Source organism: Argopecten irradians, chromosome 3 (genome assembly GCF_041381155.1).
Source record: "Argopecten irradians isolate NY chromosome 3, Ai_NY, whole genome shotgun sequence".
NCBI classification, from domain to species: domain Eukaryota; kingdom Metazoa; phylum Mollusca; class Bivalvia; order Pectinida; family Pectinidae; genus Argopecten; species Argopecten irradians.
Genome location: NC_091136.1, coordinates 14,302,768 through 14,327,944, shown reverse-complemented (window position 1 = coordinate 14,327,944; position 25,177 = coordinate 14,302,768). Strand labels below are relative to the sequence as shown.

The window sequence follows — 25,177 nt, the reverse complement described above, 5'->3', positions numbered from 1 at the left end:
GACTCATTAAGTGTATCTCTGTTGTCCATTAATTTCAGATCATAACCAAAAACAAAAACATGTCTAATCACCAAAAATATACACATAACACATTTTTGAAATCATTTTGTAGAAGAAAAACCTTTTTTATGTCTATTTTCCTACCTAGAACAGATGATACTGAGTTCTACATCATTTCTATATTGCAATAAAAAATTGAGATGAACTAGAAATATTTGGTGTTCGATAACTATCTTAACACCTGCTTAACTTTGATTATAAACACAAATGTGAGTAGAATCACAAATGTTACAGGACACACTGGAATCATCATTATTTTTTAAACATTTTTTTAAAAAATGTATTGTGAAACTTATATGGATAGAATTAGCTTTAGAATACTGAAGTCCCCACATTTATATGAATTCTGGTCAGGTTAGGACAGGGTAGGACAGGAGAGGATGGAATAGGATCGGACAGGATGGGACAGGAAATAGGACAGGATGGAACAGGATGGGATAGGATGGGACAGGATGGACAGGAAATAGGACAGGATGGGACAGGAAATAGGACAGGGTGGGACAGGATAGGACAGGATGGGACAGGATGGAACAGGATGGGACAGGATGGACAGGATGGGACAGGATGGGACAGGATAGGACAGGATAGGACAGGAAATAGGACAGGATGGGACAGGAAATAGGACAGGATGGAACAGGATGGAACAGGATGGGACAGGATGGAACAGGATGGGACAGGATAGGACAGGTTAGGACAGGAAATAGGACAGGATAGGACAGGATTGGACAGGGAATAAAACAGATTGGACAGGATGGGACAGGATACAGGATGGAATAGGACCAACATGGAAAACACTAAAATAATAAGAACTATTTACCTCATAAAGTAGTCCTATTTCTTCAGCTCAGCATCACATGACCAACTTCCAGTACAAACTGTAAAGACACAACACAGCTCAATGTTACACAGCTGTTTTATCGAGACGACATTAATGAACCAAGATAGATTCTAAATAGCCTTGCCTGGTAATAAGCTCCTACAAACTCGATGTTCAAATTATTAAAAAAAAATATATTCAATAAATCATTTAAAAACAATACATTTCCTTGGTGTTAAAGGGTGCTCACACAATTTTCAATCATTGATTATTCCAATTTTAAAAATTTACTTACATCACTCTCACTTATTAGATATATTCAGCATTCATATCCATTAAAACTTAATTATATACTTAATTTAATAAGTACAGTTAATTTTCAACAAATTTGGAATATTTTTAATAATAATAATATATATATACAGCTCTTGATTAAATATTATTGGTATGAGAACATAAATGTATAGCCTTGATATTTACATAGCTAGATTGCACCGTTCATGATATCAGCTGTAAAAATTATTGTTTAATTAAATACTCTAATTAAATAAGTAATGATATATCATCATTTCTTATCAATATATGCAGAAAAACATAAGCTAAACCTCACATTTTAACACAAAAACTCTACTGCATGGCTGTGACAATTGTGATGAAGAAAAAAATACATATTTATTGCAATGCATATCAGAATTTATATCTGAAACTAAAAGATTTTTTTTAGATTTTTCTAATATGATAGGTTGGGGAGATACACAATTAATAATATTCATTCATAATGTAATGTTAAATGTTAAAATATTTTGTTGATAATTGTATTTTACCGGATTTGTTTGGAGATGGCTAATATAGGCTTTACCTGTTGCCAAATCCATTTGCATATTATTTGCAATAAAATTTGTTGAAATGAAATAAGCTAAACCAAGTTGTATCTAAAATACTGAAGATTTGAAATTGTTCCAGATGCTCACGATCACAGCTCGAAGCTATTGAGAAAATGTCTGTAGTCAGCCACCTTATCCATAAGATCTCAACCTGTTGGACATTCTAAATGTTGAAACCAAGAAAATGGAGCAAAGAAATAATTCACCATTCAAACATTTCTGAGTTTGATGAGGAAATGCATCTCTGAATCTTTAGTTTGTATTCATGTTCTATTAGCCACTGTTAACTAACTTTTATTTGTGTGCAATTTCCTTTTCGTGAATTCCGTGTTCAACTAAAATTCGCGAAAATTAATCTTCGCGAAATATTATCGATATCACTTAGTATGATAGTATCAAATAAAAGTAGAACTCAAAAATAAGTACTCCTTTCCGCGTAAATTAATCTTTGCGAACTTGTTTTGAAATGGAATTTACAAAATTTAATAGCCGCTTATAAAAGATGTGATAGTACTAGAATTAATAGGTTGAAGGATAAAGCTCCAGGAGAAAAACCACCAACCTCTGGTTAGTATCTAGTAACTTCTTCAAAATTCCTGAATTCTTTTAACAAAAATCAAGGAGATGTGAGGACATATTATCCTCAAGGTCGGCATGGCCATCACGGATTTTGTCCATGAGACATGAATGCCGGAGAATTAGATTGATGGTGTCTTCCTTACATATTCGTTATTGTATGTAACGGTGATTTGGTATAATGGTAAAGCGAATGATATGTAAATGTTATATTTAGTAAAGGATACAGAAAGGAATCATGGACCGTTAGTTTACACGGTATGATCAAGGTCAGTGGAATGTTTTGTCAGAGAGGTTTTTGCTGAGGGTTGTGATTGAATAGTATTGATTAATTACAAGAGGAGGAGAGAACCAGATTCTCTTCTAATGACGTTTACAAGTGGTGCGTATTATTAGGACAAACTGGTCACTCGAGCAGAATAACGATGATAATGTATCGAAACTTTACAATTCTGCCCACGGCATTGTCTTATATACACACCGAAGGTAACACTACCACAGAAACTTACTGTGAAACAAACTTCTGATTTCTCTCCATATTTTCCTAATCCAATATGTCATTAATAATCCTCACTTGACTTTTTAACCATAATAGGTTTCTTTTACCCAAGGCTAAGGAGGAATCATTATCCATCTTTGTCTCTGGGTATAGAATTTCTCAGATGAGAGGAAACAATTACTCAGGTTTGAAGACAATGACAAACATTGTATCATTGTAATAATTCCATGAAAATACAGAAACGTACTTGCTGAACCTCCAGAAAGCAGAAATAGATGAATAATCTTTCTCTTTTAATACCAACTGTCTAACCACACAGACAAATGATATATAATAAGTCTGCAAATTTTCCGCTATTAACCATGACTTTTCCTTCCTGCAGTCTTATGTAACAAACTAATCTCTGTCAAACCCTTCTCTCGATGATCAGCTGTACACGAATCATAAAAACTAATAAGCTTTTCTATTAACATAAACATACCCAAAACTATATACCTCATTACAAATCAACACATAGCTTTTACTCACAAAACTATATACCTCATTACAAACCAACACATAGCTTTTACTCACAAAACTATATACCTCATTACCAAACCAACACATAGCTTTTACTCACAAAACTATATACCTCATTACAAATCAACACATAGCTTTTACTCACAAAACTATATACCTCATTACAAACCAACAAATAGCTTTTACTCACAAAACTATATACCTCATTACAAATCAACACATAGCTTTTACTCACAAAACTATATACCTCATTACAAACCAACACATAGCTTTTACTCACAAAACTATATACCTCATTACAAACCAACACATAGCTTTTACTCACAAAACTATATACCTCATTACAAACCAACACATAGCTTTTACTCACAAAACTATATACCTCATTACAAATCAACACATAGCTTTTACTCACAAAACTATATACCTCATTACAAACCAACACATAGCTTTTACTCACAAAACTATATACCTCATTACAAATCAACACATAGCTTTTACTCACAAAACTATATACCTCATTACAAACCAACACATAGCTTTTACTCACAAAACTATATACCTCATTACAAATCAACACATAGCTTTTACTCACAAAAACTATATACCTCATTACAAACCAACACATAGCTTTTATTCACAAAACTATATACCTCATTACAAATCAATATATAGCTTTTACTCACAAAACTATATACCTCATTACAAACCAACACATAGCTTTTACTCTCACAAAATATACCTCATTACAAACCAACACATAGCTTTTACTCACAAAACTATATACCTCATTACAAACAACACATAGCTTTTACTCACAAAACTATATACCTCATTACAAATCAACATATAGCTTTTACTCACAAAACTATATACCTCATTACAAACCAATACATAGCTTTTACTCACAAAACTATATACCTCATTACAAATCAACACATAGCTTTTACTCACAAAACTATATACCTCATTACAAACCAACACATAGCTTTTACTCACAAAACTATATACCTCATTACAAACCAACACATAGCTTTTACTCACAAAACTATATACCTCATTACAAACCAACACATAGCTTTTACTCACAAAACTATATACCTCATTACAAACCAACACATAGCTTTTACTCACAAAACTATATACCTCATTACAAACCAACACATAGCTTTTACTCACAAAACTATATACCTCATTACAAACCAACACATAGCTTTTACTCACAAAACTATATACCTCATTACAAACCAACACATAGCTTTTACTCACAAAACTATATACCTCATTACAAATTAACTCACAAAACTAATTTTTAATCAAGCATTTTCTTTTTAAGACAGGTTTCTCTCTACAACAATTTGTCTTGTTTTATTCGGGATATTGCTTTTCTAGTCATTTTAGGTATTACAGGTTATTAGAATCTTTGTATTCATAACAGAGATGAATACCCTCATTAGACAGTTCTCTCCAGACTTAGTGACACACAAGGTGGTCAGTTAAGACAGGTTCTACAGTACAGTCCATGTCAGACTGACAGAGTATTCTGTCCCGTCTCTCCAGACTTACTGACACACAAGGTGGTCAGTTAAGACAGGTTCTACAGTACAGTCCATGTCAGACTGACAGAGTATTCTGTCCCGTCTCTCCAGACTTACTGACACACAAGGTGGTCAGTCTAGACAGGTTCTACAGTACAGTCCATGTCAGACTTATAGAGTATTCTGTCCTATCTCTCCAGACTTACTGACACACAAGGTGGTCAGTTAAGACAGGTTCTACAGTACATTAGTCCATGTCAGACTGACAGAGTATTCCATCCTGTCTCTCCAGACTTACTGACACACAAGGTGGTCAGTCTAGACAGGTTCTACAGTACAGTCCATGTCAGACTTATAGAGTATTCATGTCCCGTCTCTCCAGACTTACTGACACACAAGGTGGTCAGTCTAGACAGGTTCTACAGTACAGTCCATGACAGACTTATAGAGTATTCTGTCCTGTCTCTCCAGACTTAGTGACACACGGTCTTAACTGTCATGGACAGGTTCTACAGTACAGTCCATGTCAGACTGACAGAGTATTCCATCCTGTCTCTCCAGACTTACTGACACACAAGGTGGTCAGTCTAGACAGGTTCTACAGTACAGTCCATGTCAGACTTATAGAGTATTCTGTCCCGTCTCTCCAGACTTACTGACACACAAGGTGGTCAGTTAAGACAGGTTCTACAGTACAGTCCATGTCAGACTGACAGAGTATTCCATCCCGTCTCTCCAGACTTACTGACACACAAGGTGGTCAGTCTAGACAGGTTCTACAGTACAGTCCATGTCAGACTGACAGAGTATTCTGTCCTGTCTCTCCAGACTTACTGACACACAAGGTGGTCAGTCTAGACAGGTTCTACAGTACAGTCCATGTCAGACTGACAGAGTATTCCATCCTGTCTCTCCAGACTTACTGACACACAAGGTGGTCAGTTAAGACAGGTTCTACAGTACAGTCCATGTCAGACTGACAGAGTATTCCATCCTGTCTCTCCAGACTTACTGACACACAAAGTTGTCAGTCTAAACAGGTTCTACAGTACAGTCCATGTCAGACTGACAGAGTATTCCATCCTGTCTCTCCAGACTTACTGACACATAAGGTGGTCAGTCTAGACAGGTTCTACAGTACAGTCCATGTCAGACTTATAGAGTATTCCATCCTGTCTCTCCAGACTTACTGACACACAAGGTGGTCAGTTAAGACAGGTTCTACAGTACAGTCCATGTCAGACTGACAGAGTATTCCATCCTGTCTCTCCAGACTTACTGACACAAGGTTGTCAGTCTAAACAGGTTCTACAGTACAGTCCATGTCAGACTGACAGAGTTTTCCATCCTGTCTCTCCAGACTTACTGACACACATGGTGGTCAGTCTAGACAGGTTCTACAGTACAGTCCATGTCAGACTGGCAGAGTATTCCATCCTGTCTCTCCAGACTTACTGACACAAGGTTGTCAGTCTAAACAGGTTCTACAGTACAGTCCATGTCAGACTGACAGAGTTTTCCATCCTGTCTCTCCAGACTTACTGACACACATGGTGGTCAGTTAAGACAGGTTCTACAGTACAGTCCATGTCAGACTGACAGAGTATTCTGTCCCGTCTCTCCAGACTTACTGACACACAAGGTGGTCAATTAAGACAGGTTCTACAGTACAGTCCATGTCACACTGACAGAGTATTCCATCCTGTCTCTCCAGACTTACTGACACACAAGGTGGTCAGTTAAGACAGGTTCTACAGTACAGTCCATGTCAGACTGACAGAGTATTCCATCCTGTCTCTCCAGACTTACTGACACATAAAGTTGTCAGTCTAAACAGGTTCTACAGTACAGTCCATGTCAGACTGACAGAGTATTCCATCCTGTCTCTCCAGACTTACTGACACATAAGGTGGTCAGTCTAGACAGGTTCTACAGTACAGTCCATGTCAGACTTATAGAGTATTCCATCCTGTCTCTCCAGACTTACTGACACACAAGGTGGTCAGTTAAGACAGGTTCTACAGTACAGTCCATGTCAGACTGACAGAGTATTCCATCCTGTCTCTCCAGACTTACTGACACAAGGTTGTCAGTCTAAACAGGTTCTACAGTACAGTCCATGTCAGACTGACAGAGTTTTCCACCCTGTCTCTCCAGACTTACTGACACACATGGTGGTCAGTCTAGACAGGTTCTACAGTACAGTCCATGTCAGACTGGCAGAGTATTCCATCCTGTCTCTTCATACTTACTGACATGAAAGGAGGTCAGTCTAAACAGGTTCTACAGTACAGTCCATGTCAGATTGACAGAGTATTCCATCCTGTCTTTTCATACTTACTGACACACAAGGTGGTCAGTCTAGACAGGTTCTACAGTACAGTCCATGTCAGACTGGCAGAGTATTCCATCCTGTCTTTCCATACTTACTGACACACAAGGTGGTCAGTCTAGACAGGTTCTACAGTACAGTCCATGTCAGACTGACAGAGTATTCCATCCTGTCTCTCCAGACTTACTGACACACGAAGTGGTCAGTCTAGACAGGTTCTAGAGTACAGTACCTGTGAGTCTACCATTATATTGTTACAGATGTATTTTATGATCCTGTCAAATCTGTGATCTTTGAAGTCAGAGGTTAAAGGTCAGCTTGCTCACATGGAACAATGTCCTTGGAAGCCCTGCCATTTCCCTGAGGAATACAATACAGACAGTGGTAACGTGTTGATACCACCAACTACCGTCCATTTCACCAACTACGACCATCATTCACCTATCAAATTTACGCTTTTTCGTCTGGAAAAACCACAAATCAATTCCAATTTTGTAAAATTTAATAACCCTGCTTCATGGTGCAGCTAACCTCGATCAACAAGTGACAAGCATAAATTTTCCTGATACATTTGGTCATACTTCTTTTTTCTATGTTTGTGAGGAGGTGGAAGGTCAGACAAGAAGGAATCTATACTCGAATCAGGTAACAGGTAGGTCAGAGAAGGGAACCAGGGGAGATAACCTAGCGCAGAAAAGGTAAGGTACTATGCAAAGGTAAATCAGATACAAAGACAAGAGGAAGTAATTCAAAGAAGGGGAGGTAACAGAAGTGACAGCAGTTGATTTCAATTCAGCATTAAATTGTGTTGATGTCCAAAAACCTGTGAACCAATAGCTGGTGAGTATTTAATTAACAGACATGCAGCTGAATACAGTCTTTTAAGTGAAGTCAGTAATACCATAATTAAGTTGTACCTAGCGCCATTTCAGTACCAGTATCGTTGTGAACTTAAAACTATCCACCTCAGTGTCTGATAATCACATTTGTAGAATAGAAATGTAGAGACATGACAGTCTAACTAATCCAGCCATCCACAGGTTTTACTATCAACAGGTAGGCCAGAGGTTTTGATCCAAACGGGCTAATTCAGTTAAATTCAGTTAAATTTTAAAAAATCATGAATATACAGCAAAACATTGTATCACTACTTATCCCACCAGTGACACTTACTGTCATCCTACACTAGAGAGTTCCCATCACACGATACCCCTATACAATGATACCTCAAGGTCACAGAGCAAGTGACCTTGACACCATCCTCCCTAGATAAGGAGCAAACTCCCACACACTTACAAGCCATAGCAACAACATGGTTTATAGCTATAGGCTGTACGGCTTGGCTAATCAAGTTATTGACAGATAATTCAATTACCCATCAAAAACTTCTAATATTTAACATTTGCATTATTGAATATATATATTTCAATGAAATCATGCCTTTAATGACTCAAAGTAATACTTTCCAATGATAACATTTGATAGTAAAAGAAAAGAACACCTATGATTGCGGTGATGGTATAACACAATTAGATTTTATGAACAAGACAAAGATAGGGGGAAATATAAGACAGTTTCCATGGCAACCAACAGAGGGCAACCTTGTCCAGTAATACTGTAACAATAAATACTTATTTTATTTGTGTTTTCTACAGATAGGAAGTAAGTGAGTAGCACAGTACCATCATATATAAACGCCATGATACCACATCCTGGATAGCTTGACCTTTGTTCAGCGATCTAAGTAAGACTAATTTATATAGGATACATATCGTAAAAGGAAAAGAAAGTCGGGATAGCAAAGGTACGTCTCTCATTAACTAGAGTTACACATCAATTTATCACCGAATTCCCCCTAGAGGGAGCCAATTTAGGTACAATAATGTGTTAGAGTTATTTCCCTTCATCACTTTCGCCACCACCCATCTGTAACCATTGGAGTTGTACAACATTCTCTATGCATTTAGTTTTCTTCCTTTTTTATAAGAAACATCGTTGCTCCCAAACCTGAGAAGAGGTCAGTAACCTGAAGCTGGACCTGGAAGTTTATTTAGGTGAACATTAATATACCAGTTGTAGCTTGGGTTTAGATACAGTAATATTACAAAATCATAAGGCAAAAGTGTCTATCAACAAAGCCACAACAGTTCACTACATCACATTCACTGTTTATAATATGCATATAGGTTTTAAAATGTAATTATGAAACTGATTGGTAGATTTCAACAAGGCCCCTTAAGAAGATCAATAATACACAATGGTGATAAGTGTGTTCCTTGTCACATGATCTTACTCTCACATGATCTCACTGTCCCCTGTCACATGATCTTACTCTGTCACATGATCTTACTCTCACTGATCTTACTCTTACATGATCTTACTCTCACATGATTTCGCTCTCCCTGTCACATGATCTTACTCTCACATGATCTTACTCTTACATGATCTTACTCTCACATGATTTCGCTGTCCCCTGTCACATGATCTGACACTGTCCCCTGTCACATGATCTTACTGTCCCCGTCACATGATCTTACTCTCACATGATCTCACTGTCCCCTGTCACATGATCTCACTGTCCCCTGTCACATGATCTCACTGTCCCCTGTCACATGATCTCACTGTCCCCTGTCACATGATCTAACTGTCCCCTGTCACATGATCTCACTGAACAGTATGTAATTGATAGCCACCATTACACATGGACCAGTAGATAATGTGTGGGAACATCAGGCCCCAATCACATTAATGTTGTATGTAGAATGGTTATAGCAATTAAGCACACAGCTGGTGTGTGATGCTGCAATGTTTGGTAATGACAATATTGTGTCAGGGATAATAGGAATCTGGTGATTACAAATGGGACATTATTGTTTGTTTGTTGTGTGTACAGATTAATAAGTATCTACAAAGAGACAAGACACCTCTAAATCACAAGACACAGGAAAGGCAACTAGGAACTACCCTCCCTTAATCACATGACACAGGAACTAGGCAACCCTCTCTAAATCACATGACACAGGAAACAAGGCACCCTCTCTAAATCACAAGACACAGGAATTAGGCACCCTCCCTAAATCACAAGACACAGGAACTAGGCAAATCTACCCTAAATCACAAGACATCAGGAAACTAGGCACCCTCCCTAAGGCACCCTCCTAAATCACATATACAGAAACCTCCCTCCCTAAATCAACACAAGACACAGGAACTAGGCACCCTCCCTAAATCACAAGACACAGGAACTAGGCAAATCTACCCTTAATCACAAGACACAGGAACTAGGCACCCCACCTAAATCACAAGACACAGGAACTAGGCACCCTCCCTAAATCACAAGGCACAGGGGCTTGTAAACTTCCCTTTAATCACAAGACACAGGGACTAGTCACCTTCTCTTAATCACAAGGCACAGGGACTAGACACTTTCCCTTATTCACAAGACACAGGGGTTGGACACCTTTCCTAAATCACAAGTCACAGAAGGTTGACACTTTCCCTACATCACAAGGCACAGGGGCTGGACACCTTCCCTTGCCTCTGTTTTGGTATAGACACACTTTAATATACATTAAGTCACATTCAATAATCTGATGGCTTGATTTACAACTTGTGAACCGTAATTATTCATACGTGATTTAGAGTTTGTACATAGCCTAATGTTCTTCTTTTATCTGAGGTATAGGGACATAATAATCTATTCCCAGTGTTTTCATCAAATGTGGATTGAAACACAAAAAGAAAAGTCTGAAAGACAAAAAAACAAAATAAACCATTAAAGAATCTATTTTGAGTTTGACACATTAAAAAACCTATGATGAATGGAAGTTTAATCTAATTTACAGATAGAAATATTTTGAGAACATCTCAATAATTACACACATTCATCAATGTCATCAAATTAAGTAGACCTTAATGGAAGATTGTGATGGGAATGTCAAGGGAGAAAACTCCTGGTATAAATTACTGACAGGTATTTTCTTCATCTCACAAAAACCTGGATCTATTTTAGTGTGATCCCCTACACCCCCTAGTCCATAGCACAGCTGTGATAGACAGTCATAGACACAGCTACACCACCCTAATCCATAGAGCAGCTGTGATAGACAGCTATAGACCTAGTCCATAGAGCAGCTGTGATAGACAGTTATAGACCTAGTCCATACAGCAGCTGTGATAGACAGCTATAGACCTAGTCCATAGAGCAGCTGTGATAGACAGCTTAGTCCATAGACAGCTACAGTAGTCCATAGAGCAGCTGTGATAGACAGCTATAGACCTAGTCCATAGAGCAGCTGTGATAGACAGCTATAGACCTAGTCCATAGAGCAGCTGTGATAGACAGCTATAGACCTAGTCCATAGAGCAGCTGTGATAGACAGCTATAGACCTAGTCCATAGAGCAGCTGTGATAGACAGCTATAGACCTAGTCCATACAGCAGCTGTGGTAGACAGCTATAGACCTAGTCCATAGAGCAGCTGTGATAGACAGCTATAGACCTAGTCCATACAGCAGCTGTGATAGACAGCTATAGACCTAGTCCATACAGCAGCTGTGATAGACAAATAGCTTTAGACCTAGTCCATAGAGCAGCTGTGATAGACAGCTATAGACCTAGTCCATAGAGCAGCTGTGATAGACAGCTTTAGACCTAGTCCATAGAGCAGCTGTGATAGACAGCTATAGACCTAGTCCATACAGCAGTTGTGATAGACAGCTATAGACCTAGTCCATAGAGCAGCTGTGATAGACAGTTATAGACCTAGTCCATACAGCAGCTGTGATAGACAGCTTAGACCTAGTCCATAGAGCAGCTGTGATAGACATGTATAAGCTGTGATAGACAGCTATAGACCTAGTCCATAGAGCAGCTGTGATAGACAGCTTATAGACCTAGTCCATAGCAGTATAGGACAGCAGCAGCTGTGATAGACAGCTATAGACCTAGTCCATAGAGCAGCTGTGATAGACAGCTATAGACCTAGTCCATAGAGCAGCTGTGATAGACAGCTATAGACCTAGTCCATAGAGCAGCTGTGATAGACAGCTATTAGACCTAGTCCATAGAGCAGCTGTGATAGACAGCTATAGACCTAGTCCATAGAGCAGCTGTGATAGACAGCTATAGACCTAGTCCATAGAGCAGCTGTGATAGACAGCTAGACCTAGTCGCATAGAGCAGATGTGATAGACAGCTTTAGACCTAGTCCATAGAGCAGCTGTGATAGACAGCTTTAGACCTAGTCCATGGAAGCTATAGACCTAGTCCATAGAGCAGCTGTGATAGACAGCTATTGACCTAGTCCATACAGCAGCTGTGATAGACAGCTATAGACCTAGTCCATACAGCAGCTGTGATAGACAGCTATAAATAAACATGTCTGTATAGCTCTACTCCTCATCATAGTACATTTGTACCAAGGGACATAACTCTATATTAAACACTAGAGATGTCTGTAAGACCAGATTTCTCTGAGATATAAATACTCCAACTTTGATCTAATAGAAAGGGATAAGATGAGCGGGGCTGGGTTACGCTATATGTCGCCTTTCCCTTTCTCACAATTAGGGCATGGAAAATCTAGATAATGAATTCTGGGACCAGGTTTATTTCCTGTGCCTGACAAACAGCAACATGACTTGTAAGGGACATGAAGGACAGCAACGTTACTTTATCTGAGAGCTAACAATGTCCCCCACTTACAATGAATCTACATATTTCCGATACACATATATTATATCTAAATGGCAGAATATATATCGCAAGTTATAGTCTTGTATTATGTAGTTAGTAATCGATGCCGCAATTTGTCCACATTATCTGACACCGATAACTTGATAGACCAATTTTAATGCATAGAGTTACAACCCATTCAATAAAATTTATTTGAAGATTAAATTATAACATTCTTGACCTGAAGATATCCACCCAGTTCAGGGTATTATATCAATGCATCACCCAAATCATCATGATCATTTAAATCACTAGTATTCTATAGCTCAACTTTAGATGTTGGTTCATATCAATTGACATGACAAGCAGATTGGCGCAGGAATTAAGTCTCGTTGTACATAACATACACTTATTACATAGCATGGTTCCTTCATCAATTTGATTTCCTCTCTAGTATAACTGCAAGTACTAAACAACACAAACAGATACACTGAGATAACAAAATCTCTGGTTCAACATCATAACCCACTCCAATTTTTTACTCCCACATGACGAGATACTGAAGTAAATCCCTGATGCCATTTTTTACTGTTCCTGTACTGTAGGACTTCCATATATTACTGTATAAGTATAGTGGAATGTACTTAGTATCATGGGAGACATGTTAAATTTTACCATAAAAACAGAAACATGTAAAGTACATTAATACATACAGAGAACCTAACACTCGGGTACACTTTATCACAGGGGAAACGTGTAACTAAATCCTTTTTGAAAGTGGAAAAAACAGTCTTTTTGACAAAATATCAAGAAGAATAGACCCCAGTTGACATTAAATGTGACATTGAGGGAAATGATAGTTCTAAAGTGATATAGAGATATATGTAATGTAAGCTAGTACACACATTTGTCAACTTAGCTGAGTGTTAAAGTGTATAGAGAATCACTACCTAGTTATACAATGGTCCCCCAAGGACCCTCTGCAGGTTGTTAAAGTGCTTCAAATACCTAAAACGCTCAAATGCTTCACCAGAAAGCGATGTTGTAAATGTTATCAAAAATTAACCCCTAGAGGAAATTCCAGAATTAAGTTTTGAAAGCAGAAAGGCAGTATTAAATAGTAAACATTTACAATATGAAGAAGGCCGGGAGTTGGATCAACTTTTATTATATTCCACTGATTTCCCCGATTTTCACCTTTCTAAACAAACAGAGAAATAACTATCAATATTCGATCAATAATTGAAACAAGGACATAGTCATTCAGATCCCCCGCCAATGGAGATATCAAAGCTGAAGTAAGTTTGATCGTGGAGACTTATGTATATGAAAAAAGCAGGAAAAAGGAAGTTGAGCTAAAGAAAGATGGAGTATAATTCAAGTATTGACATTTATATTAGACTATATACACAAAGATGGGTGGAGTTTTGCAAAGTAACATTTACCATTTACCATGATATTTTCAGCAATGTTTCCATGGTAATGGAAAAAGTGCAAAAAATGAAAACCTAAAAATAGCAAAAGGTACTACTAGACCATAAAAAGAATGTGTCTATGAAGTTTCGTGGAAATATCTCTGCTTGTTTTAGAGTTATGCTCCAGAAATGAACCTGCTACAAAAATATGATATTTTCAGCAATGTTTCTATGGTTACAGTAAAAAGCACAAAAAGTGAAAATCTAAAAATAGCAAAAGGCACTACTAGACCATAAGAACAATGTGTCTATGATGTTTCATAGAAATATCGCTGCTGGTTTTAGAGTTGTGCTCCGGAAACGATTCTTACACAAAAATCTGCCATTTTCAGCAATGTTTCCATGGTTACAGAAAAAAAGTGAAAACCTTAAAATAGCAAAAGGCACTACTAGACCATAAGACTAATGTGCCTATGGAGTTCCGTGCATATATCTCAACCAGTTTTCCAGTTATGCTGCCGAAACAAACCTGGTACAAAAATATGATATTTTCAGCAATGTTTCCATGGTTACGGAAAAAGTGCAAAAATTGAAAACCTAAAAATAGCAAAAGGCACTACTAGACCATAAGAACAATGTGTCTATGAAGTTTCATGGAAATATCTCTGCTGGTTTTAGAATTGTGCTCCGGAAACGATTCTTACACAAAAATCTGCCATTTTCAGCAATGTTTCCATGGTTACAGAAAAAAGTACAAAAAGTGAAAACCTTAAAATAGCAAAAGGCACTACTAGACCATAACACCAATGTGTCTATGAAGTTTCGTGGAAATATCTCTTCTCGTTTTAGAGTTATACTCCGGAAACGAACCTGGTACAAAAATATGATATTTTCAGCAATGTTTCCATGGTTACGGAAAAAATGCAAAAAATGAAAACCTAAAATTAGCAAAAGGCACTACTTGACCATAAGACCAATGTGTGTATGAAGTTTCGTGGAAATATCTCTACTGATTTTAGAGTTATGCTCTGGAAACCATTCGTACGGGCGGACGGACGGAACCAATTTGTATATCCCCCGCCAACTTCGTTGGGCAGGGGATAAAAATAGATTTGTAAATAAATAAAGATAAAAAAAATCTGGGCATTCATTGAACAACTTAAACAACATACTTTCTTATAACTAATAATCTTTAACAAACTACAGTCATGTACTAGTTTATTTATTTATTTTATTATTTCTATATATTTCACAATACTATAAAAGATTTCATATTTTTGAATCAGCTGGCACTCTAGAAAACTGATTTTGAATATGAAATTTTTTGTGACATTCTTGTGTTATATCATGGGCAACTTTTGAAAACTTAATTTTATTCCAAAGTAGTGATGTTATTTGCAATTTGATCAGCATTCCTGTACTCTTGAAAACTTGATTTTGGTGTAATAATTCAATTCTAAAACCTTGTTTAGTTCTGTGTGTAGAAAATACTGGTCATTGAGGGTATCGTTGGATGGATTGATCCATGAATGAATGACCGTAACTGATTTATCCTACAGATGGAACCAGAGGGTTCATTTGGACGAGAGTTTGTGGAGCTCATTTAGATTATTTCAATGCCATATCTGTGTCATATAGTAGTTTGAAAAGTTTTGCATGTGATAAATGAAAAATTTAGTTGTAACAGAGAGGGGATAACGGTTCATATTTTGAGGGACAGATATTATTTTGAAAGTTTTTTATTTTGACAAAGAAAACCCTGTTTCTATGGCAGTTATATTATTTTGACTGTCCATTCGATGATGAATTTCCAAATAAATCTCCAGAAATCTCATGTTCACTAGTATCGTGGTGTTAAATAATTGTCTAAGTAGAATATGAGAACAATTCACAGGAACTGTCATATTTTTTCTATTATATATGAGCCAGTATTGATCAGTTTTAACAAAACCTGTCACTAAAAAGGTAAAAAATCTCCAATTAAATGAACTACCGACTGAGCGGATATCGGCGTCTTTAAACAACAATGTACTCTGGTCTGTTGTTAATCGCTCTGGGGAGTGCAGTTTATATTTGTCACACTAAATCACGTCCGTTACGTGGATGAATGATCGCTCTGCTTGTTGTAAGCTCGATAATCTAACTGATGTATTATGGGTAGTAATTACATCAAGCAAAAGGTACAATACAGTTGCCTGTCTGATCTGTGTTGTTCGTATCACAAGCGTAAACATCAGCTTTCCTCGGAAATTTTACCAATACTTATACAGTCCGAAAAAACTCTTGTCTAAAGGCTAATCCTCTGTAGAACAAATCTTTCCACTTCGTGAGTAAGAAAATTTAACTATTTCTTGATCTAGATATCAACATTTAGTTTTGGTAATTACTTTCATTTGCTCTCAAGTGTTGGTTCACTTGACTCTCCATTTCATATGAGGATCACAGTACAGGGTTTCTGAGATACCAAAATGACGTGGGTTAAGTATAACTTACCATCGATTAGTCCTACCATTCAGTGATTATGACGTCATAATTTAACGCGTTTTTTGTTATGTCACAATCAGTGAAAGGTGGGACTAATCAACAGTAAATTGTACTTAACCATGTCATTTTGGGATCTTGAAACCCCCATATCAAGTTAGTTTTTGTTTTAACAGCCATGGTCATTTAAAGGGACAATTCATTCTAAGAGAACATTAAAATTTGTACATATATCGGAAAAACCCAGTTCTAATGGAATTTAGATCAGTCGGTTTTACTGTGATGTGCCTGAAAAGCCCATGGTGGTGACATTTGTGTGAAATTTTCAAACTCGCTCGCTGTCCGCCATTACACATTGTGGTCGAACTTCTTGTATGCCGAACCCTGTCCCTTGCTCGTAGAGTAATACAACTTTTGTCTATAACTGCCCAAATCGCTCTGACTATAGTTTGTTTACCTTATTAGGTGAATTATCTTGCCTCAAAATCATTTTATCACCTTCGCAGTGGTTATGTAGTTCATTTGTTTAACGTGCGTGACTTTGGCTCGGGTATAGGTACAGCGCCCATATTCTACCTGCTTAATCGTATTGATCAACGATTTGATATTTCAACGATATTAATTAAAATACTTAACAATGACGTGGAATTTGTCAATGTTTAACGTTATTTGTTTCATAAGAAATATAGAACAATACATTTATACCATATTTCACTTCTTGGTTATGTAAAAGAATTAGCCTGAGTGAATTGTCCCTTTAAAGATGCTCGACCGCTGACAAATGGTATTTTTTCTCTATTATAAACAGGAGCAGAAAGACAGTTACAAAAGTTACTTACTTTACACCATTACCACCATTGGAAAGTTTGAGCTTCTAATTTTAAATTTAGATAAAAATATGAAGAATAATTAATTGCATTCCGAAAAGAAGTTTACATCAATCTGTTCTATATGGAATGAAGGGCTGGCTGTGCATGCAAAATAAATTATTTTTTGTGTTAATTAGACATACATATATATACCAGGTTTTAACAAAAATTATTTTTCAAATGATAAGTATGATTAATGTTCTGTCAGCAGTGGCGCATCGTTAAGGTATTGCCAAATATAGGAGGTAGAAGAAAGCCTGAGTACCTGGAGAATAACCATAGATCAACGTACCTAAGGAAAGTGCCCCACATGGTAGTAATATGTTGAAAGTGGAGAAACTGTTTCTTGTTTAATTGGAGAAACTGTTTCTTGTTTGACAATTTTAAAGAATCCTGATACTGGTATTTTAAATCACTTTCTCAAGCCAAACCAAGTTGTAGCTGTTCTATTGTCCTTTCAGGAGCTCAAGCATATATATATGCAGCTTTTATTTCTTCTTTCAAAAAAATCTGTGTGCATGGTTTGAAATGAATAATGATTTTTTTTACAAAGAATGGTATAACTTCATTACAGTTTATGTCTCAGATCTGATCTACTCGAATTTAATAAGTCAGTCATTTGGGAGTAGTCTAGTGCAAAGATGTGAAATGTAGACAAGTGAATCCCCACAAGTTACAGTAAATATTGTCAATTTTAAAAATGCTCTCCACTTTATCAAGTTGGACGACAACATTTACAAAACTTCCTCCAATTTATTGAGTCCAGTGGGATGACATTTCTTTCAAAACTTAAGTTAGAATCATAATCACAGTGCAAGTAATGACAAGACTGAATACTTCAGAAAGACTAACTGCTCATCACTACACAATACCCACTGAAAGAAAAACATAACGCTTCCTTTGGGATGACTTTACTGACGAAAATTGCAATAGTGCTTTCAGTCCATCAACCAACACAGTCTGTCACAATTAAAGTTCTATATATTTTAAATTCTTTAATGCTTTCTGACCATCAGTTAGTTTAGATTTCATTTCTATGTTACCAGATCCTTAAATCTTCATTTTATTTTTCCTTTACAAAAATTGATATTAAAAAATTAACTCATATTTAACTTGAAACATGGTCATATCTTCCCAATGATCATGCCATTCATACAATCTTAACATGAAATCATTACTGACAGAGTTGTTCAGATTTCAGCCTATTAGGACTCTTTGATGGAAGGTCAAGGTCATTCATTTGAAGAATCTTTGGAAGCCCTATATCCTAGCATGTTGCAGGTGCAATAAGAGATAGCTTGGCTTTTTGAAAAGAAGTTATTTTTGAGAAGTTCAACAATGGACGTTGGATGAATGGACGTCCGCAGACAGTGGACGCTGCAACACAACATAAGCTAACCATTCTTTAGACAGGTGTGATAAAAACTACAGGCATTCAGATTCATCTCTTATTTTAATTGATTTACCTCGAAATTTCATCACACTATCAGCAATACAATGTATGATAATCATCTGATTGATCAAAAACTCATTGAGGTGTTGGAGTGTTACAAATCAGTGTACTATTGAGGTTCTGTATTGATCAACTTTGCGTGTCCAGCATCAGTAACCATGTTACGTGAGAGGACCATACTCCAATGAAATTTACCAGAATCTACACTGGTAAAAATATGGTTCCTCGGTACCTAAGTGGTCGGAATGGTAGACTGGTCACTTCACTATTGGTCCCAGAAGTCGGTATCATAGACTGTCCTTGTAGCGCCACAGTTGTTTTTCTTTCTCCGACAAAACCAAATGGCAGCCACCATAACCACATAGACATTTTGACTCAGAGGTAGGGGGCTACTGGTAGACTGTCAGACAATTTAACCACTCAGCCACTCTGTAGCCAACAGGTGGAGGACTAGTGGTAGAATGTCAGACACCTTAACCACTCAGCAACTGTGACCCAGAGTTGGAGAGATAGTGGTAGAATGTCAGACACTTTAACCACTCAACCACTGTGACCAAGAGATGGAGGGCTAGTGATAGAAAGTCAGACACTTTAACCACTCAGCCACTGTGACCCAGAGATGGAAAGATAGTGGTAAAATGTCAGACACCTCAACCACTCAGCCACTGTGACGCAGAGTTGGAGAGATATTGGTAGAATGTCAGACACCTTAACCACTCAGCAACTGTGACCCAGAGATGGAGAGATAGTGGTAGAATGTCAGACACTTTAACCACTCAGCCACTGTGACCAAGAGATGGAGGGCTAGTGATAGAAAGTCAGACACTTTAACCACTCAGCCACTGTGACCCAGAGATGGAGAGATATTGGTAGAATGTCAGACACCTTAACCACTCAGCCACTGTGACCCAGAGATGGAGGGCTACTGGTAGAATGTCAGACCACTCAGCCACTGTGACCCAGTGATGGAGAGATAGTGGTAGAATGTCAGACACCTTAACCACTCAGCAACTGTGACCCAGAGATGGAGGGCTAGTGGTAGAATGTCAGACACTTTAACCACTCAGCCACTGTGACCCAGAGATGGAGAGATAGTGGTAGTAATGTCAGACACCTTACCCACTCAGCCACTGTGACCCAGAGATGGAGGTAGTGGTAGAATGTCAGACACTCCAGCCACTGTGACCCAGTGATGGAAGTAGTGGTAGAATGTCAGACACCTTAACCACTCAGCCACTGTGACTCAGAGATGGAGGGCTGGTGATAGAATGTCAGACACCTTAACCACTAAGCCACTGTGACCCAGAGATGGACAGCTAGTGGTAGAATGTCAGACACCTTAACCACTCAGCTTTTTCACTAATATGTAGCAATATGATGTCACCTTTTTTGACTTCAACTTCAACAACTGAACTTCAATATTTCATGTGGTTGCATAGGGGTTATATGGAATTTTACATGTTGTGCCATTTTTCATGATCATATAAACATTCATGTTAATACAAAATTGTGTTTAGAAATAGTTCAGAATAAGTTTTACCTAGTTATTACTAATGCAGTATGATCATATATTTTGTACACCATTGGTCCCGAGGGTAGATCAGTAATGTTAAACTTGTGTGATTACTTACTATCCATACAGAATTTCTTTCTCTTCCACAAATACCATCTCCTATCACAATTTATTTCCCTAGTTATCAGAACTTTCCATTGAAAAATTTGTTGTAAACATGGCACGATATCTTGTTCAGGTAAATGTTTTTAAATGTCAAACATGTCTTTTAAAACCTTGAATCACAATTTTATTCCATTCCATATTTGATGTTCTCCTGAAGTTACTGTGATATCAGTTTGAAACATCAGGCAATTTTTGCACTTTTCTTGATTTAAATTCAAATCAATACTTCCAAACGACTTAAAAAAAGTAAAACAGTTTGAAATTGGAGACTGAGATATATATTGCACAGGAGACTCGGAAACATTTGTTACGGATACGAACACATTGCCTGACAACCAAGAACAGTCATTGGATGTACCAAAACATGTCCGATACATCATCTCCATGGCGACATGTTTCCACAGACGCGATGCCCATCTGTATTGCCAGACGAGCTGCCTGCAGAGTTGACTTCGACTCTAGTAAATGCTGCACGTTTGGCTTTTAATTTGATTTACTAAAAGAGAGAAAAATCTTTCTTTAAAAAAAAACCCCAAAAAAACAGATTTACAATTGCATCTTGTTTTTTGACAAAATTCAAGGCTGAAGATGCAACCATCGGTGAAGACATAAGGGATAAGTACTGTGGAGAATTATTGGTAATCTATAAAATACAATTAGGCCAGGTAGTGTATGATATCCTGTTCATCTACAAGTTTGGTGTGAATTCCCTCCAGGCACTATGCAGGCGAGCAAATAGTTGTATACAATAATGGTAGCAAGCAAGATGAATGTTTTGTTCTTGCAGAAATCAGCAAAAAACGTGACTCACGTACAGTACTGCTGGGAATAGCATCAGAGGCACCCTATGAGCTTATACAAAGATACCAAATTTATCACCAAATTTTTCAGTTTAATAAGGTACAAGGTTCTTTAAACCAGAGCTGATGGATTTATCAATAAAGCTAGTACAAAACGTTGGTCCAAGGCTGTGTGACATCAGTGGTGACATAAACAATACCAATTAGCTCGTCTGTAGATCTGTTCCATGACAATCATCTGCCAAGGTCAGCCAGAAATCATGTCTCATTTTCTGTTCTTATTGTGTAACTAAGTCCCCAATCCTCCTACCTAACATTGATACAGATACCGGGCCATACTGGAAGGCAGGTGGAGCAATGATTTGCACTTGTGTTTTAAGGTTATTTACAAGAAATAATGTTCTTCAGTCGAATACAATTTCATCCTGTAGTCAAATCTATCACTATAAAAAGAGCATTCAAAGCTACACATGTTGTAATTTGAATAGAAAAGACCAGCCTGCCTATGAAGATCACTTAGTGACACAAGACAAAATACTTAATTGAAATGTTTCATTTTCTCTGGGTACAGTAAGTATAGCCCTTGCTACATCTTTCAACATTATCGTAGAAATAGATTCAATTTATCAAACATCAGTTTTAAAAAGCTTCTGATATTTTGTAGATTAGAAATATCTGCGAAACACTAATGACCAATCTCCACACATAAAGCATGCAGGTTGTGACTCCAGATGCAATAAGAAAGGATGCAACGTTATAAGAACATTATTGTAATATAATAACCCCAACCATTGATTTAAAGATGCTCCACCGCTGACAAATGGCATTTTCTCCACTATCAAAAACAGGAGCTGACGATTTAGTATTTTTCTTCAATTACAGAAGTTAAATACTTTACACCATTGCCATCATTGAAAAGTTTGAGCTTCTAATTTTACTTAAAGTTAAAAATATGGAAAATAATCAATTGCATCCCGAAAAAATTCCGTGGCACTAAATCAAATATGGAATGAAGTACTGATTGCGCATGCATCAAAGGAGTAATAAATTATTTTATGTTATTTTTTGTGTTAATTAGGCATATTTATACACAATTAAACACCAATTAATGTTCAAGTGATGAATATCACTTATGCTCTGTCGGCGGTTTAGCATCTTTAAGGTAGAGCAGGAATGCATACTTACAGCTCTGGAGCACAAAAGTGTGATTTCAGCAGGTCAGATTAAGTTTCAAAAATTTATGGTGCCACAATGTACACAAATGTTCAACCTATCGAAATCCCACAAAAACATCAAGTTTTGCTTCAGGAACTTCTACCGTCAATATTAACCACATCCACAAAGAACAGAAACAGACATTAAGTTAATCAACAAAGACTCTGTAGCATATTTCTCCTGATGCTTTACATATAATCCTCCTGGGCTACTCAAGGGCGACACAATGACATTTAGTGAAAGTTTTAATAATAAACAGTCAACTGGACCAATCAACGTCACATGGGCAATTCAAAAACTCAAAATCTGCAAATTCAGAAGCATTATTCAAAAGAACCGTAGCGTGTGCTCATTTTTAAAAAACGTGCCGACATCCGTTGAAGGATATTGTGTTGTGCCCAATAGATGTGTTGAGTCCTTCATACACAGACGATTATCTTCATAAAGCTGGTGGCATGTTAACAAATAATTACATGTATAATTTACAAGGTAAGCGTGCTATCAAAACCGCGGCAATTATCTCAGTTATAACGACACAATTCATCTAATGCAGCGCACAAACTACAGTCTATAACAACTAAATCCCCTTTCTTTAGAGTGTTTTAGTCAGAGAAATTTAAAATAACAATTGCTAGACTTGAGTATATGGATATTTCTTCATAACAAAATTTTTAATTGTTTTCTAACTGATTTAGTAGCGTGGCAAGAAAATTATCTGAAAATTGTTCGTTCAAAATATTTTTTAAACTAACAATTATGAATTCCAATTGAAGTAACTGAAATGATTTGGTCAAATTATTGGCCTTCTGTTAGAAAGAAATTGTATTGTACATGCAAGCTTCTAAATTGAATTATAACTTGGAGAAGTAATTGTCGCAGCCTAAAGTAAATTGTTACAAATTGAAGTGACAGTTACAATGCTCACCATTTTAAAACAACGCTATTTAAAAACAATTTCAGAAAATTTCTCGAATAAACTCTGCATGGTCTAACCTAGGGGGTCACTATACGGCTGTCTATTGTGACAGGGAATGTCTGTAATGACAATACCTTTGTTTCTCCAATGGATATCAGACCTTAGTTATAAAGAGTAATATAGAGGTCGGGTGGCGATTAGTACCCGGTGGGATTAGGGATGAGGGGAGAGTGGGGGACCTAGGGGGTCACTTTACGGCTGTCTATTGTGACAGGGAATGTCTGTAATGACAATACCTTTGTTTCTCCAATGGATATCAGACCTTAGTTATAAAGAGTAATATAGAGGTCGGGTGGCGATTAGTGGTGTACCCGGTGGGATTAGGGATGAGGGGTAGAGGGGGACCTAGGGGGTCACTTTACGACTGTCTATTGTGACAGGGAATGTCTGTAATGACAATACCTTTGTTTCTCCAATGGATATCAGACCTTAGTTATAAAGAGTAATATAGAGGTCGGGTGGCGATTAGTGGTGTACCCGGTGGGATTAGGGATGAGGGGGAGTGGGGGACCTAGGGGGTCACTTTACGGCTGTCTATTGTGACAGGGAATGTCTGTAATGACAATACCTTTGTTTCTCCATTGAATAACAGACCTTAGTTATAAAGAGTAATATAGAGGTCGAGTGGCGATTAGTGGTGTACCCGGTGGGATTAACGATGAGGGGTAGAGGGGGACCTAGGGGGTCACTTTACGACTGTCTATTATGACAGGGAATGCGTGTAATGACAATAGATTTGTTTTTCCAATGACGTTAGATCTTAGAGTTGGATTAAATGTGAGGGAGGTAAGGGCAGTGGTAGGGAGAGCAGAGAGTAGGTGGTAGTGGTAGAGGCAGGGTCCTATGAATGATGTACTGGTTATAGGTGTAGGTGAGTGGAAGGGTTGGAGTTGAGTGGAGTTAAAGCTCTCTGTGTGAGATTAAAGGGTATGCAGTTTGAGAAAAAACGTTAAAAAACAAAATTTGCTGGAGGACATATGACATATCAGATAAACATCTGAAATATCTCTCTTAGCAAAAATAGACTCCCTACAAAGATTTATAAACTTTTTAAAGATAATTCTATGATTTTTAATTGCCATAATTAAGATATTGTCCAGATTTAAAACTTTAAATTGGAAACTAAAGACAGGTAAAAACACCTGTTGGTTCATTCTAAATTTGACCAATCACAGATCATATGCTTTTTTAATCGATCAATTCTACCCAATTACATAAATGCCACTAAATGGATTTAAATACCATTGATTGATAATCAGTATTGTGATTAGTTCCACACCTTTAAGTACAGAATCATGTAATTTGTCAGTCTTCAGACTACAGATTTGTCACCTTTTTATTGTATATGTCACACCAGCTAACTCAGAGAGGTGTGGCAATTATCTCCCC

General features: G+C 37.3%; 1 protein-coding gene across 7 annotated transcripts in view; it reads right to left on the bottom strand.

Moving 5' to 3' along the window:
* LOC138317616 (nephrin-like) overlaps positions 1-23,175 on the bottom strand; it is a 132,894-nt gene extending 109,719 nt beyond the window's left edge. For 3 of the 7 annotated variants that reach the window (XM_069259399.1, XM_069259402.1, XM_069259404.1), the window contains exons 1-2: positions 22,783-23,172; positions 878-935 (exon numbers count right to left, since the gene is read on the bottom strand). The gene's annotated coding sequence lies outside the window, so the exon portion shown is untranslated. Of the gene's footprint in view, positions 1-877; positions 936-22,782 lie in introns of all 7 variants that reach the window. The other 4 variants (XM_069259406.1, XM_069259405.1, XM_069259401.1 and 1 more) reach the window with 2 other exon arrangements.
* Positions 23,176-25,177: the final 2,002 nt, after the last annotated feature.